We start from the raw sequence: 18,142 nt of genomic DNA, 5'->3' as shown, positions 1-18,142 counted from the left end.
TGTTCGTTCTGTGGCAAACCAATGGTACATAGACGGTCTAAGAACTGTCTACAGGAATCCATAGGATGGACAAAGAGGTAATAGAACGGCAAAAGTATGGACATAGGACGTCCATACATATTTTTGTAGGGGATGGTACTCTATGTTTTCTTAACCTCCACGGTTGGCAAGTATAACATCGTGGTGGGGATTGAATGTGTGGAAGTGTGAGCGTGGGGACTGCTTTGAAATGTCTATATATATGCACAATTTGAGCAGCACGATGGGCAGTCTACTCACCATCGTTCATTTCTAGCCGTTCCTCACGCTGAAATTATAACCTTTGATTTCGAAACAAATAGGAAGGGTATGTGTGCACATGATAGCCGAGCCTTTAGGCTGATTGATTGATTGATTGGGGTTTCACGACACAAGGACTGCTAAGGCTGAAATGCGCCAAGAGTATAGAGTATTGTGGTAGCAAGGGTTTGGAAGAGGAAAGAGCTATAGTACCTGAAGATTTGATAAAACTATGAACATTAGTTTGTAAAGGTGTATACGTGATGGACATGATTTCAGAGTGTGAATTAAAATCATAGTCGTTATATAAAGCCGATGTCATTAAGCAAACTAAACACGCAGGTATGCGGAATCAGCGGCTCATCACCAAGTAAAATGACTAAGTGAAGTGGAATATCTTCGTCATATATTCGCGAAAAATGTCTAAAACGTTCCCGGTCACACTTGGAGCACTCAAGTACACTCTTAAAAAAAAAAAGGGTATGGATTGTCCTCCCTAAGGGGAAGAACGGTCTTGTAACCTGTGTTCCATTCGAAAGGGAGAAACCTTCGCCCCTGAAGCAGGTGAGCAAGTAATTCCTCCGTCGCCTGCATCTCATTATGGCGGCCCTGAATCGAGCAAATCGAGCTCAATAAGGCTTAACGAGGACGCTACGTCTCTTGTACGCGACGAGAGGAGCAGCGAATAAAAGCGTAAAACGAGCCTTCCCCGAGCTGTGTTTACTTCCGAAGCCAGATTCTCCCCGCAGGTACAGAAACCTGCGTTTCGAAAGTCGTTACTCACACTTATCGTCGTCAGCACTGCGATGTTAAACGGAGAAAACCGATACCCACTCACTTCGCGCATTTTACGTCTTACCTTCGCTGTTCCTCGAGTCATAATTCCTTCGTCAACGGCACATCACGGAGGAATGGCAAACCAATCCATGAAACCAAAAGCCGCTCTCAAGAGAACAAACTCCAAGCCGCTGTTTATCGCGTAGCGTGAAAGAAGGCTATACCGCTTGCCACCAGATGCCAGGGTCAAGCCGAGTAATTGCAAGTAGCTAGGCTAGGTGGCGCTAGGTACCGCCCAATTCATGTTCTACAAAAATAGTTTTATTTCTTCAGGCAACCATTGCGCTTCGGGATCTTCGGGAACCTCTGCTATATACACGGATGAAGACACATTACGCATACTACAAGCAGCATCAGGTGAACATACATTGAGGCATAGACATACATGGCTCATACAAACATCAATACAACGGTACACTAGCCGGAACACTTCGCCCGAGCTCTGCGTTTCCGTCTTTTATACTGGTCGTTTTGAACGTACGGAATTTCTCGGTGACTGCCTAAACAATAAAAAATATTCCCAGCATGTTGATTTTTTCCAGCGATGTCATACCTCTGAGAGTATTTTGAATGGCTCAGGGGATGAATCTCTTATTAAAAAGTAAACGCTCATCATGCCGTAATTATTTTAAAGCTGCTCCAATGCGGTCCAATGCGACGCCGCTCCAATGCGGTTCGAAGCCATGAGTTAGTTTCCCCGCACGGCACGTCGTAGATGTATTTCTACTTGGTGTTTGTTTTTCTATTTGTGCTGTTCGCGCACGGCTGCAATTGCCGTCTTAAATTAATCTTTGTAGAGCGGATATTCAATCAGCTGGAAATGATGCTTCACGGGCGGAGAAATCGCTTTTCAATCAACTTGAATGCCGTCAAAGCCGCGACTTATGTGGCAGGTGCTAAGTGTACGGAGCTACGCCATGGCGAGCTTGAAAACCCCTAGCGCTTATACGAGCGCGCCACTTGCAGGGCAGTTTCTCTAGGAACCGTAGTATATTTAAACAGAAAAATAAAGGCTAGCGTTTCTTCTTTTTTTTTTTTACGATATGCGTGCTTTCCGTCATAATTTCGTACTGTTCAGTCCATTCCTCAGAGCGCAATCGCTCTCGGGGAGGAGACAACCGACAGTCACATCGGCAACTGTACGATAGGAGCTTACTGTTCAGACCAGCGTTCCAACATGACTATCCGCACGTTGATCGATTGCACCTAATCCCCTCAAGTGGTCTTAAACTCTTTAATGTAAAACGGAATGTCAACCTGCGACACCCCGCCCTCTCCGATCACGGCCCGACCAGCGGCATCAATGCCCGACAGTTTACGTCATCTCATCTTGTTGTTACACTGATACACGAACACACAGTCACATCGCGATAATTCTGACTGCTGTTCACAACGCACAAAACTGCCATCACGATGTTGCTGCTATGTTGCTGACACGCAGAAATACAGAGCCACGTTGATTGCCGGTTCGCAGTCTGCATCGGAAAACAGAACCGAACTCAGCACGGAAGGCACCTAGGCAGCCGGCAGCAAAACCTGCATGTCTTGGATTTCGATAACGTCGAAAACGTCGACACAATTCCGCGTGGTTCCGCTACTGTAGTTCCGCGTGCGTCCCGCAATCCGGAAACGGCCATCTTACCCAGTGTACGTAGCGGTGCTGGCACTGTTCCGGAACTTCGCTGTTTCTAGCGGTTTCGTTTGCGCGTTCGATAAAATTAGTGATAAAAACGTCAATGCAACCGAAATGTTCTGCACGTTTGGACTAGAAGACGGAATTAGAGGCGGACTTCGCTAACACCCTGAAGCTCAATCAACTCAACAACATTTATTAAACAACGTGCGCGACCTGCTCGAAAACCGAAACCGAAAGAAGATTGAGTCGGGAGGGCGAAAGCTTTCTTCCGTCTGCCTGGAGAAGGAGAAAAACGTCTCGTTCTTCCCTTCCTCTCGTGTCCGCTTGGGGGTGCGTCAGTAGAAGGAAGGATGACGCGCCGTCGCTACCTTTTTCCTCCATTTTTTCTTAGAGTGTATTTCGTACCTCTTCGGGTGTATTTCGAGGAAAGGTGACATTTGGGTCCGGCCATCTCCGAGGACGACAGTTCTGAAGTACATATAGGTCCAACGCCCGTCGTCCGCTGCCATCCGCTAGTCCCACGATACGCGAAATGACGCCATGTTGACAATTATGCGGTGAACGCACAGAATACGTCCGGGTGTCTGTGCAACCTTTTTTTTTTTCAATCAACGTATTTGCAGCTTTTGGGAAGTGTTAAGAATAAAACCTTCGGCGATCTTCTTCCGAGTTTCAACGCTGCGGAAACGAGTCAAGACGAATCCAGGACCGTCGCCCGCTTGTCGGGGCCTGCGCGAAACGAGTCCCGACGAGTCCGGGACCGTCGCCTGCGTGACGGGGCCTGCGGAAACAAGTCTCAACGCGTCCGTGACGTCAACGGGACGTGTGTGCGTGCGTGTGGGTTCGTGCGCTCAGGAAAGGGAGAGAGGCATGGCCTAAATGCGGAGGACTTTGGCTGCGTCGCACGTGGCGGCGGACTTTGCTGCAACGCACTTGGCGGCGGTTTGCTACGTCGCACCTGCTGCCCTGGCGGGGAGTGAGGAACAAACGGACCCTATATAAGGCGGAGCTTAAAGGGACCATGAAATAATTTTAAAATCTAATTTCATCCACCGCACGTCGTAAAAGGTGTGAAAAGAAACACAAAAACACAAAAATAGGGAGCCAAAAAAATTATTTGCTATAGAACTTTTAAAAGAAAACTGGACTCTTTTGCGCCTTCTTTCCTTCGAAAGCTCGCTTCCTTTTCACTACGATGCATCCGCGGAAACGGAGCACGTCAGCTGAATCCACGTCGCCTATTGGGTAAGAGCCTACCTCACCAGCACCGCGATCGTAAACAATAAATAGCCGGCAATGTTATCTAAAAGTTTTGTTAAATAATATTCAGATCCACATTTTGTAGCATAATTAAAGATGTGTGGCGAAAATTGCCAAATTTGATAATGCTGAGAGCCAAGCGCCATCTATCGTGTGGTAAACGAAGCAACTACTGCGCGTGCGCAGTAGGGCAGGGCCGACTTCAGTTACTTGGGTCGCCTGGGTCGCGACGACCGACGAACGTTTATTTCCTTTGATTTCCTTTCTCTCAAAACTCTGACTGACTGAACGTTTCTTTTTCTACGTGTTCTTCTCGCGCGTGCCGACTTCAAATAGCAAGAAAAACAGTACTTAAAACAGACCACGACGAACAAGAACGCTGGATCCACGAACACCCGAGATAAGCGACAACGGCGACGAATCCACCGACTCCGACGAAGCGAGCTGCTCAGAATATAGGCCTAGCAGGCACTCAGACTCGGCGCAGCGTTGCTTCGTCGCAAGACCGTCTGCCTACGACCGGCTGGCGTGCTGAATGGAATGTGCCCGCGCTACCCTTGTGGACCCTTCCCGTATTATAGTTTGATCGCTGACCTCAATTTTAGATTAAGAGGTGAGGTCAATCTCTTCCCCTTGTTTTCCGAGGCAGTGTTACGAACACTCGTCGAAAAGGGACTCTCATCGATTCTGTCTTCTTGTTTTGTGTGATATAGAGCTGAAATAAACGCCGTATGGATTACCTTAGTAGCACGGTATGTACACTTTGTTATTGGTATGCCATTTTTATTCTGACAGACTGCACGTCACTGTCGAGCTATAACAGTTCGTTAGAGGTATACGTGCAATGCCGGTCCAACCTTTCTTTGCCGAGTGTCGCGTCAGTATCGAGTTGCAATCGTAAAAGATCGGTCCCGAAGCGCTTACCAACAGCGCGAATACAGCACTTCCATCAAACGCGCGCGTCCGCTCCGAGGGTGAACAGATATTTACGTGGCTCTTGCTGACACTCGTAGTTCAAACGTATATTTTTTAACGTCGGCTCGCTCCTGCATCTCCGAGGCCGCGAAAAACGCCGCGGCAATTTGTTTCCCTCTACGTCGCTTTGCAAACGACTGACACGGGTCGCATTTTACAAACAATGACAGTTGGGTTGACTTCTGGAGTCTTCACCGGAAGACTTGCTGCACTTCCCAACAGGCATACGGGCGTATGGGACTAGCCCCATGCTGTCGCTGTAGCGCAACATATCTTATTGAATTTCGCTCAGCTGTGATGCGGCGATGAGAGGCGCCGATTCAGAAAAATACGTCGGTGACATCAGCGCAGTAAGGCCTACCGGCGCACCCCAACTCGTCGCCGCTAACGCTCCCATTCTCCTACTGCCGAGAAAACTTTCGGTTCCGGAAACAGCGCACGTCACGGCTTGTTTTGCGGTCAGTTGGAGAGAAAGAAAAAGTTGATATTTCATTAATTTTTTGTGTAGAAGTTAATAAACCGAGACAAAAACGGATGCCTGTTCGGCATTCAGTGAACATTGACGGTTTAATGTAAAAGTTATCTGGAAAAAAGTAAAAAGGTCATTTCATGGTCCCTTTAAGGCTGCTCCGTTGTTCTATCGGATTTGACGACTGTATTGCTACCATGTAATTAAACCGTTCGTTACGTTACCAACTCTCCCACCTCCACTGGACCCCTGGGTTCTTCACTTCGGGGAATGGACTTCGTCACGAGCCAGGAAGCCTCCGGACGTGCGGCCTAAACCCCGCCTAGAACAGAAGCCAGAAAAATTGGCTTTCATAATTTTTACTATGTTTAATATTGAGTGTGTGCCTTCAATGACCCACGACTTTGATTAAGTTTGGTGCTCGCGTCGAGACCTTGGAAAACGGCCCGTGACCACGGAAAATGGGGGGAGCGCGACTCAAACCGGCCAGTTCTCGATCGACGGTTTTCGGGCCGAAAGAAACCGAATTTCGAGCCGCAAATTCTTTTCTGGGTAGTTGGGCTCTCATATGTCCCGTAAAACTAAAAACCTCGGCGAGCATAAATACCCTGTCAGTGTCCCTTTAAGGGCCATACGCACATTCGCGTTTGGACGCGGTGCGTTCAATAGCGGAAAGGAGTTGCGGTGCGTGTCGCAGGGCATACGCGCGAAGCTTGTACGCACTGTTGCGTTGCAACGCAGTCAACCGCAGTCAACAAGCAATAGAAGTTTATTATCGACTTATTCGCACAATCAATAGCAATGGACATCTTTGAGCAACCCAAACAAACATGGCGGCACCCGCGGTAGCACGGGTATGGCGACAGCTCTTCACTCTTCACCGAGGATCTCCTCAGCGCTAGACCGCCGCGGTGATGCTCCTCCTGCGTTTGAAGACATCCCAGCTACGAGTGCATGGGTGCGATACCTGCTTCGCTCCTGCTTCTCTGAAGGCTCCCCTGAGTCCGTTGCCTCCTGACCCGTACACGCTGCCACCGACGTCGCCGTGCTGGCCATGCTTTCGTGCTGCAAACTGCGTTCCGCAAACCAAACGAAATGAAAAACCGGATGCATTGGACACTTCGTTCGTCGAACGTATATGCTCATGGCAAGCTCTTGCGCATGCGCCTGACCCTTCTCGTTTCTCGGCTTCTGATTGGTCGGACGCACCGCAACGCCTCCGAAAGTTGAGCGAGTCTCTGCTTTCTATTGCGTCGTGCTACCGAGCTTTGCGTAACGGCGCGCGTCGTACCGCAAGCGACCGATCCTGACCGCAAGGACGCCGCAACGCACTCAAACGCGTTCAAACGCAAATGTGCGTATGGGCCTTTATTGATGTTGCGGTGGTGGTGGTTCCGGTGACGTCCCAATGGATAGAAGGATGAGCGGCAGACGGCTCAGGTGCCAATCATTCTGCTTTGGCTCGGTCCTGCCACCTTGATTGAGTGCGGGTGTGGTTGCTCGATTTTACCCGATGGAGATAGAAGATTCCACTAGTTGTTTCGTGACTTGCTTGTTGCTGACCTTTTGTGATACCGCACAGGCGAGTACCTGAATTAAGAACAGACACTGTTTCAGCATCGTGACATCCGTGCTGCCACCTTGCCCAAGATGGCCCTTGTTTACCAGTGTTTATGCTCAACTCGTGCCTAAGCCCCCAACCCTGGCAGTGTAAAATTAGCTGCGTTAACAGGTTCAACGATGTTTGTAAGGAAAGAAATATTCTGATGTCTATGTATAGATAGCAAATTTTCCAATAAGGCTTATATTCACAACGACAATTATGTAAAGATTAAAAAGGAGAAAATCCTAGGATACGTCCTTGCGGAACACCTAGAATGATGCTCTTCTTATCTCATGAATTTCCAGAAATATTAACTCAATGATAGCAGTGACTTAAATAGGATTTAAGAAAAAAGGTGTCTCCGACCCGCGCGGGTCGGAGACACCTTTTCAATATTTTCTTTACCATAAATACATTTTAATTTCTTATGGAGTCTTGTATATGCAAAACAATATTCCGTTTTAATATAGCTTCTATATTTTTGTGTTCAGTGGCAGAAACAACTACGTCCGAAGGATTTTTTGTTTACACATCTAGGCACATTAAATGTTTGTACGAAGTATGGTGCAAGTCAGTGTATATAAGTTCACATATACACTGACTCACTAAATTCAATTAAGCGTCTGAAACAAGTTACCTAGACGCTACAAATATGTCAGCAGATACATCTACTACAGCAGAAGACAACCATCAACATAAAGGTTCACTGGGTGCAGGGGCATAGCCAGGATCATTCAACCCTCTTGGCTGACCACCATGCCCACCACACTCAGCCCTTACTTGACCTCCCACCCGCTTCCCTCCCTTCTGATACCCGGTCCGACCTCATAGCCCAGAAAAATATCCTTCGACCGGACACACGCGCTTTTATCCCTCCGTGTGTCTGCTCCCTTCCCCGTAACCTTTCCTGGCTGAAGGAAGTTTCTCTCCGGAGGCTTCGGTCTGGGGCGGCCCAAACACCTTTCGTTATCTGGACCTGGGGACGAACACCTGCCGACCCGGGAACCTGCCCTAAGTGTCCGGACCCTGTGGCTACGGCGGATGCTCATCGTCTGCTGTGGCTCTGCTCCGGGGCCAAGACCACCCGTGAGACGATACTTAGCAAGGCCGGACTAAACGGTCACTCACACGATAATCGTCATTCGCTCAATGGATGAATGACGACAAGCACTACAAGTCGTTCCTGCAGTTTCTGCACGACGCCAGACTGCGTCCCGCCGAGAGTTCCGATCGCCATCACCACGACGTCCAGCTTCGCCGATGCACCGACCCCGACGTGAAAGCCTGTCACCCCTCGCTCCACGCCGGGGAAACTAGGCGCGGCAACCCCTGGAGGTGGAGTTGCCGAAGACGACCGACGCCAAGATCCTCCACGAATGTCGGAGGGCCCCTACTCGAACGCTACCAGAGACCGAAACGACGTCCCTGCAGCGGTGTCCAATAACCTAAATATTGTCATTGACGGCCACGACGCATCAGCACTCGTGGACACCGGAGCAGACTACTCGGTCTTGAGTTGGAGACTCTCCCGCCGCCTTCGAAAAGTCACCACGCCGTGGGATGGACCACAAATACAAACCGCCGGAGGGCACCTGATCACACCAGTCGGGAGATGTACTGCTCGCGTCGAGGTCCATGGTGAGACGTGCCCTGTCAAGTTCGTCGTTCTTCAAGACTATTCGAGGGACGTGATCCTCGGAATGGACTTTCTCTGCGAGTATGGCGCCGTCATCGACCTCGGGGCAAACCAGTTGACGCTGCGAAAGCCTGTTTTGCCGCCGATGGAGGCCAACACTACGTCTTCCGAGATCCGAGTTATAGCCGACCATGTGAATCTGCCGCCGCGGTCGAGTGTTTTCGTCACCGTCATAAACGACGCAGCCATGCACGGTGAAGCTCTTCTGGAAGGCAGCGTCCAACTGCTCCTTGAAAAAGGAATTGGCGTCGCACGAGGCGTAACGGATCTTCAAGAAGGACGAACGGCTGTTCTCGTGACAAACTTTCGAGAGGAACCGCAGCACCTAACGAAGGGTACCACCATGGGCTACGTCGAGGGGCTTGAGGCGCCAGCCGTGGTCACCGCAGTCTCCGAGGAAACCTCGTCGCCACAACCGAAGAGCACGACGCCGCCGCCTATCGACATCGACCCCGAGCTCCCAGCTTCGAAGCACCGGCAACTGGTTGATATCCTCGCCGAATACAGTGACTGTTTTGCCACTTCGGCGAAAAGTTTAACAAACACCAATGGCGAAACATCGCGTTGTTACCGACGACGACGCGCTCCCTGTCCATCAGTCGCCGTATCGAGTCTCCTTAAAGGAAAGGAAAGTGATTCAGGATCAAGTCCAAGAAATGCTCGACGACGACATCATTCAACCCTCAAGAGGTCCATGGGCGTCCCCAGTCGTCCTTGTAAAGAAGAAGGACGGAACCCTGTGGTTTTGCGTGGACTATCGTCGACTGAACGCTGTGACGAAGAAGGACGTCTATCCGCTCCCCCGCATCGACGATACGTTAGACCGACTGCGCCACTCCCGATATTTTTCGTCGATGGATCTGAAGAGTGGTTACTGGCAGATTGAAGTCGACGAACGCGACCGGGAGAAAACTGCCTTCATCACTCGCGACGGACTGTACGAATTCGAAGTGATGCCGTTCAGGCTTTGTACAGCGCCAGCCACCTTCCAGCGTGTCATGGACACCGTGCTGGCAGGTCTGAAATGGCAGAGCTGCCTCGTCTACCTCGACGACGTCGTGGTATTTTCACGAGATTTCGACGAGCACCTGAAACGACTTCGAGCCGTGCTTCAAGCCATCAAGACCGCCGGCCTGCCACTCAAGCCAACAAAGTGTCGATTCGGCTATGGTGAACTTAAGTTGCTTGGCCACGTCGTGAGCAACAAAGGTGTTCTCCCGGACCCCGAGAAGACCCGCGCCTTAGCTGCATTTACGCCGCCGTCTGACAAGAAGGCCATGAGAAGATTCCTCGGACTTTGTGCCTACTACAGACGATTTGTTCGGGACTTCGCCAAGCTGTCCGCACAGCTGACGCATCTCACGAAGGACGCCGTAAAGTTCGAATGGACAGACGAACACCAGCGGTCATTCGATGAGCTGAAACGAAGACTCCAGACGCCCCCGATTCTTAGCCATTTCGACCAGCTCGCTGATACAGAGATCCACACGGACGCCAGTAACACCGGACTTGGCGCGGTGCTAGTTCAAAGGCAGGACGGGGCAGAGCGAGTCATCGCATACGCGAGTCGGACGCTGTCTAGGGCGGGGAGGAACTACTCTACAACTGAAAAGGAGTGCCTTGCTGTCGTCTGGGCAATAACAAAGTTTCGCCCAAATCTGTATGGAAGTCCTTTTCGCGTGGTCACGGACCACCACTCGCTCTGCTGGCTCGCGAATCTGAAAGACCCCTCCGGACGCCTCGCCCGGTGGAGCCTACGACTGCAGAAGTTCGTCATGACCGTTGTGTACAAGTCCGGCCGGAAGCACAATGACGCCGACTGCCTGTCAAGAGCTCCTGTCAAGGCCGGACCTGCCTGTATCGAAGACGACGACGATGAGTGTTTCCTCGGAGCTTTGGACGTCAGCGACATGGTTGCACTCCAACGAGACGACCCTGAACTGCGAGCGCTCACTGAGCACTTAGAGGGACAAGCCAGTTCGGTTCCCCGTGCTTTCTTAAGAATCCTGCATACATTCTCCATGCGGCAAGGGGTGCTGTACAAGGAGAACGTCGTCAACAACAACACAGCCTGGCTGTTGGTTGTTCCTGCCAGCCTTCGAGACGAAATATTCCAAGGATGCCATGACGACCCAACGGCTGGACACTCTGGCTACAGCAGGACGCTCGCCAGGATTCAAGAAAAGCACTACTGGCCGAAGCTACCGAAGACCGTTCACCTATACATTCGATCATGCCACGAGTGTCAGCGACGCAAGAAACCGCCGACGAAGCCGTCAGGACTTCTGCATCCGATTTCTCCCCCGTCTATGCCGTTCCAGCAGATCGGAATGGATTTACTTGGTCCTTTCCCGCCGTCAACGTCGGGAAACCGCTGGATTATCGTCGCCACCGATTATCTCACACAGTACGCCGAGACGAAAGCCCTTCCAGCAGGCACGGCTGTTGAAGTCACCAGGTTTTTCATCGAGTCCATTGTCCTCCGGCACGGCGCCCCTGAAGTCCTCATCATTGACCGTGGATCTTCGTTCATGGCCCAGCTGACGCAAGAGATCCTTCGTCTCAGTGGCACCGGCCATCGTCGCACCACTGCGTACCACCCGCAGACCAACGGGCTGACGGAGCGACTCAACAAGACAATCGCCGATATGATCTCTATGTACGTCGACGTAGAGCTCAAGACGCGGGACGAGGTGCTGCCGTACGTCACGTTCGCCTACAATACGGCTGTTCAAGAGACCACTGGATTCACACCCTTCCAGCTGGTACATGGTCGGAAGGTAACGACCATGCTGGACGCAATGCTGCCCCATGAGCCATCTGACAACGAGAGCGACGACGCCCAGGTGGTTGCTCAACGCGCCGAAGACGTCCGCCAGCTCGCCCGACTCATGATTCAAGACCACCAACGCGTCGACGCGGGCCGCTATAACCTTCGTCGCAGGGACGTTCACTTCCAGCCCTGAAACAGGGTGTGGGTGTGAACGCCCATCCGTCGCCGCGGCCTCAGTGAGCAACTGCTGAAACGGTACTTTGGACCATACAAGGTACTTCGTCGCCTCGGCGAGCTGAACTACGAGGTGATGCCCGACGGAACAAGAACATCATCACGCCGCCCACCACGACCTGAAGTTGTCCACGTCGTGCGCCTGAAGCCGTACTACGCTCGATAGGAGTGTGGATCTTATGTGTTTCAAATAACTCTTTAGTTCGCCGTTCTTTTTATGTGTTTTGCTTTGTTTTGTTTTGTGTTGCATCGGGGCGATGCACTTTTTAAGGGGGGAGTAATGCCGCGCGCCAAATAGGCAGCGCGGCCGTAGCCTAACAATTATCGCGCTTGCCTTTCACGCGAAGGGCCAGGGTTCGATTCCTGGCCGCGACTACGCATTTTGTTGACACTGTAATGTGATGTTATGGTGAATTCGAGAACCGTCTAGCTGATTCGAGCTTAGAATGTTCTACGCGTAGAACCTTCTACGTCGAATGCTCCAGAAGCCAACACGTGTACAAAAGCGGCTCCGCGTGGCAAGCCGGAATCAGTTTCGCCCCAGCGTTCGACTATGCTGCTACGCCGACTTCGACGCCCACGACGCTCTGTTATTATCTTTGAACTCTTTTATTTTTGGCACAAGTTCGCCACATTAAACGTTTATTTCTTCCTGTTTATTTCCTGTTTTTTTTGGTCACCACCCGTGACAATATGGTGCAAAGACTGCCTACACTCTAAGAAATGCCTGCGCGTGTACTTACCCGCAAAACACTCAAAGAGCCAATCTCTACGATCAACCAAATCAGCTCAGCGAATTATATGGCGAAACATCCGTTTAAGTCTCAAAATAAAGTCTGCGCTGTGTCATTACGCAATTCTGAGCGTCATGCTTGCATTGCGTAATGCCACAGCGGACACTTCATTTTTAGTTCTGAGGGGATGGTCCACCTCCTCATTCGCTGAGCTGATTTCGTAGATCGCAGAGATTGGCTATTTGAGTGTTTTGTGGGTAAGTAGACGCGTAGGCATTTCTTGGAGTGTATGAGTCAAGAATCTCTCTACTGAAGACCTCGGATGAAGCCTCCCGATAAAGACCCCATGAAGACTGTCCCTCAAATACTCCTAACTGAAGTCTGTCAAATCAAGACTCTAAAATAAAAACTCCCAAATCATGAATATCCAGACCTCCGCCTGCTCGCTCCTTATACAGCCAACCAGAATCCTTTGTCTTCTGCCCCCTCTCGCTTTCACAGAGAATCTCATGCCTATATATGGCCACGCTCCAGCGCTACGGCGCCTGTCTGGCGAAAAATTCCGGCTCGCGGTACCGTAACGCGAACCTCAACGAATGTTTGCCCTTAGGCAAGCGGGGCATGCAATCCTGGGCTCTCTATGAGGCAGAAATCAAAAGGCTCCAAACTGACAAGGAAAGTCAGCTGTTCGCTGTGTTCGCGCCGTGTTCGCGCCAGCGGGGAATATGGGCTTCGGCACCGGGCACCAGGAGGTTTTTTAGGTTAAAGGTTTTTTTCACACTTTCTTCCCCTCAAGGCTCGGCCTCCGAGGTTCTTGAGATGATGGCGGCCGCCGGACCTCCGGAGAGAAACGCCTCCAACTCGGCCATCACAACATCTTCGCCGGTGCTAGTTAGAGGAGACGGCGGAGCCGCTCCAGACGAACGGTGGGCACACGTTTGGGGGGACCGGACACGCCGGCTGCGGGATCAGGTGTGACAACCGCAGTTTGGCAGTTGGCAGACGGGACCGGGGTTAGTTCAGCAGGGGCGAAGCGGTCAGAACGGCCCCCTCGCAGAAGCGGCACGGCTGCTTGCTCGCTGGCAGGAAGGGCCGACGTTTTAAGGAAGCTCGCCGAGGCGTCCGCTGTCGCCGAGGGTCTGTGGCGAGCGGCTGGAATCCGGGAAATAGCGTTTCGGAAAGGCGCTGCACGGGGGTCCACAGTCGGCAACGGCTCCGAGGTGCGGTCAGCTCCATGGCCGGCCACCTCGTGACCCAGGTCGCCAGGACTTTGGGTGAGCGCCCTGGGTGTCTGGATGAGCGTGTGTGTGCGCCCGTAATTGGGAAAAGCGGACCTGCTGAATGGAATAGTCTACGACCGTATCCACTCGCTCTTCCTAAATAGTACTTTGAAGGAGGCTCCCTAAATAAAAATAGATCTTTTAGGAAAACAAAGAAATACTACACTCCATGTCAATGGTTGTAGCGACGGTCAGGGTTATCTTTCTGAAGTTTGCTAGTCGACGGTGTCATGCACCGTCCGGCCGCAGTGCCGAGTCTGCGCTTCAGACTGCTCGTAAGTGTCGCCTGAACAGGGATGTCCCCTTGTCTCTCTCAGCAGCCCCTGGTTCACTGCCGTCCCGGCCGCGAAGGTCGGTGATATGAACAGGGCGATACTTCTCGTAGGTGTCCGACCGAGCGAGTCTATAAGTAAGGCGCGTCACTCTCGACTTTACCCCTACTTCGGGGCCAGCGATGCTGCGAACCCACTGGCTGCGTTAGTTAGCGCCGAAGTCCCCGACGTTGCATTCCAGGTTACCATGGCTCTGCTCGTATTGGGCCGCTTGCTCGATCCCTGTAGCATAGATGCTTTCCCTAGCGTCGTGCAATGCACCCGAAATGCGATTCTTGAGCTCCCCCGCATACTTAGATAGGGAACGGCTCGATTCTCCACTGCACCGTCTTAACCCGTTCTCCAGTGGAGATGGTAGCTCTTTACCCAGGTTCGAAAACGCTGGAGTAAATCCAGTCAATCTGGTTATGGTCATGCGAATGGCAAAGCCCATCTCGGCGATGTCCTCGTCCCAGTGTCTGTGCATGTCTCTCCGTTAACTCAATCAACATGCTTTTTAGTCCCGATTCAATCTTTCAGTGATAATTGCCAGGGAATGATGGGGTATGGTCCTTTTGTGTTTAATATTGAGCATAAAGCAGGTCTACGAAAACCTTGCTAGTGAAGCAACATGACCTATGGGCGTGCCAAAGAGCAGGAGAGTATCTAACAACTTCTCCCAGGTTTTCTCCGAAATCAGTTTAATGAAGGATACATCTCCACCCACTTTGAAAAACGATCAGTGATTGCCAGCAGGTACTGGTTTCCACGTGAACTCTTTGGCAAAAGGCCTACGATGTCGCAAGCGACTATCTCCCACGGGTGCCGACTCACCACCGACTGCATCAGACCCGGAGGTATGTCACATCACGGCTTCACCTTCTCGCGGGCAGGGCAGCTACGAGCCTACCAAAATACCTCCTGCCTCATCCCCAACCAGGTCCCGACGCGACATACCTTTTGAAAAGGCTTGGTGCCGCTGCCATGACCAGCCATGCTGAGTCGTGAAAGTACCCAATACACTACCTACGTAGCTTCCTAGCAATTACAGCCTTGAAGGGAGAGTCATTCCCCTCTTCTTTGTCGATCGTTGGGATGTAGTGGAGAAACTAGCCGTCTTCACCCAGCAGATATGACTCGAACGGCGAATCCATTCGTCCGTCAGCGTTTCCGGTGTTAACTGCAATTTCCGCCAGTTTTCCCAACATCACCCGACAAAACCCATCCGCCTTCTCGGCTTCGAGCAGCTCTTCCTTGCTTGCCGTTTCACCTAAGCCGCAGATCTTTGCTCTCTCGTGCAGCGTGCTACCGCCGCCACGAGTTCCGTGCAGCCTCCTACCGCCGCCATGGGCCTCGTGCAGCCTGCTACCGCTGCCACGCGAGTCCCGGCTGCTTCACCTCTTCACAGCCTCCTTTTCGCACTCCAGCGAATGCGCTGGGTTTCTCTCCAGTAACCCTTTATATTCTCCGTTCGCCCCCGCACTCTTCGCCGCCCACCGGTTGCGTCAGATACTTCCAGTCACCACCCTGGGGCGCCCAAAAGAGTGCGTCCGCGACCTTATTGGTCGAGCTTTTCCTTTACTCGACCGTATTTGAGCGGCGCTGCAGGGTTAATGTCCAATGAGCCAACCTTCCCGCCGGATTCTTAAGCCTCTGAATCCAGGTTAGCGCCGCATGGTCTGCTGAATGCCAAAAGTAGCAACGTCTATATAGGGGTCAAATTTCTTTAACGCGAACATGACGGACAACCCCTCCTTTTCCGTTACAGTCAACATTTAGCGCTGTGCCCAATTGTTGCAAAACCAGATCCATCATCGCCGTCTTGACACGCGAAGCTCTAGCCTCCGCTAGCGGCTGTAGGCAAGTGCCCTCACTTGCCGGGGCATCTCCGACAACGTCTGATACCCTCGGAAAACTAAAACCTGCGTAAACTTTTGTAATTAATAAGTTGAACATAAAGACTTCACAAAGCCTTCTTTTTTAAGCGTTTTTGAAAGTTATATAAAATATGCAAAAACATAATTAAGATAAGGCAATTCTAAATAGACACCTGCACTCTGTATCCTGAAGATCATACAGAAAATGTTTCATCACATAGTGAAGACTGTACATGCATAAAACGGAGTGTACAAACTTAGAGGCGTGCACAAAATTACAATATGAGAAAAATTAACTTAAATACTGAAAATATGCATGCTCCTTAAAACTCGCCCGCAATTACATAAAGTTAGGGCACAACATAGGTAAGGTGTCCAGGATTCATCCAGACTGAGTGGGACCTCCATCACTCTATGTTGTGACTTTTCTGGCCCCTATTGTGACATGTGCCATCTAACATCGTTACATTAACTGTTTCACCCACCTCGGCATTTGGGTCCTCACGAGGTTTTGGATGGCAGTTTTCGCAACAGCAGCATAAACCTACCTTCTTGCTAGTGAAGGTCTCGTGGTATGTGGAGGTCAGCAGGCTGAGAATCACGCTGAAGCGCGGAAGTTTGCGGATTTCAAGTTGCGTTGCGCTTACGTCTCCATCTCCACCTGATGCGGTACGTTTCGACGTAAACGTCGCAAAGCAATGGCCACTTGATTCGTAAAGGCCCTTTCACACACTTGCAATCAACCAGGACTAACTGGCACAAGAGCGTTTTTTAAGCCTCTTGTGACGGCGTAGGACATATTGCGCTGCTGCGAAGCAGAAGACGTCGCAAGAGACTTAAAAGCCGGTTTTGTCTCAGCCGGTCCTACTGGGTTGCAAGTGTGTGAACGGGCCTTAAACGTTTTCGAAGAACCCGATGGTGCTTTCAGGCACGTTTGGCCAACCAAGTCCGGTAACCTATTGGATTTTAAAAAAAGTTGATTTAATAATTAACATAACAAAACTAACATTTTGTTTGGTTTTTGTTTTTGCGGGGAAACGTTACAAGCGGACTCTCAGTCCGAAGCGCTTTCTGCGTAGTGCGCAAAGTTGGAATTTCGAACACCTACCCCAAAACAAACGCTGCGTGGTGTACAGACCTAAAATTATTTGCTGACAAAATAAGCATAGGAAGGATTGATTTCATGTATTTACTATTGAGTAACGACGTCGATAATTTGCAGAAAAACTCACAAACACGAAACATTGCACATTAATGCTTAAGTTTGATAAATTTTCACATCAATAAACCCTAGTACTTTTAAACCTTGCACGCCTGTCACCTCGTATTTTCTTAATTTTTTGCGCCAAATATAGTTGTACTGGTTAGCGGGACAAATATACGAGAAACAGTCAAATGGAGCCATTTTACTAAATTCGAATAATTTTGAAAATAAACGAAAATAAGGCCACCTATGATTTATTTTGAACTCCCAATATAAGATAGATCGGCAAAAAAATGTTTCATTACATTTGTGCCTTTAAAGTTATGAAGCGAGAAATCTGGTGAAAAAATTGGAGCTACCGCAGTGCCGTGAACGGGGACGTGTACATCCCCATAGTTGATAGGCTCGTTATTTTTACTGAGCGTAAAAATTCACGGGGGTCGTAAAATATCAACAAATTGACGGCACAGAGGCGGACGGTGGTTTCAAAGTGAGAATTCTACGCGCGTTTTTGTACTAGAGCCTCAGAAACTGCGCATATATGGGTCAAAGCACTCGAGATACGCTATCATGCAGCATGCTTCGCAGGGCCTGTTTTCAATAGCCGGTGTGCAACGTCTCTGTGCACACTACCGTAGCCTGCGATATACTGACAAAGCCTGGCTTATCGCCACGAGAAGCGGTCGCCGAAAAGGCAGACGACGGATGACAGGAGAACCACGTGACTGGCGCCCCGCTCCGGCGAGAGACGCCGAAACACACTTCTCCCGAGCGAACAAGTGTGTTTCGGGTCCTGCCCGTTGAAAAAGCTGTGCGCTGACGTCCAGGTTCCCCGAAAAATGGCTCTTTGATGCCCTGTGCTATACCAGATCTTCGCGCTCCAAATCTGCGACAGGGCACTCTATGGCTCCGTCGTCTTGACTCGGCCAATGGAACGCAGGAAGCGCTATGTACCCCCGTTCACTGCTAAGCTG

This window comes from Ixodes scapularis, unplaced genomic scaffold, assembly GCF_016920785.2.
Source record: "Ixodes scapularis isolate PalLabHiFi unplaced genomic scaffold, ASM1692078v2 PGA_scaffold11__112_contigs__length_91849675, whole genome shotgun sequence".
NCBI classification, from domain to species: Eukaryota; Metazoa; Arthropoda; class Arachnida; order Ixodida; family Ixodidae; genus Ixodes; species Ixodes scapularis.
Note: the sequence above shows the minus strand (reverse complement) of the source record.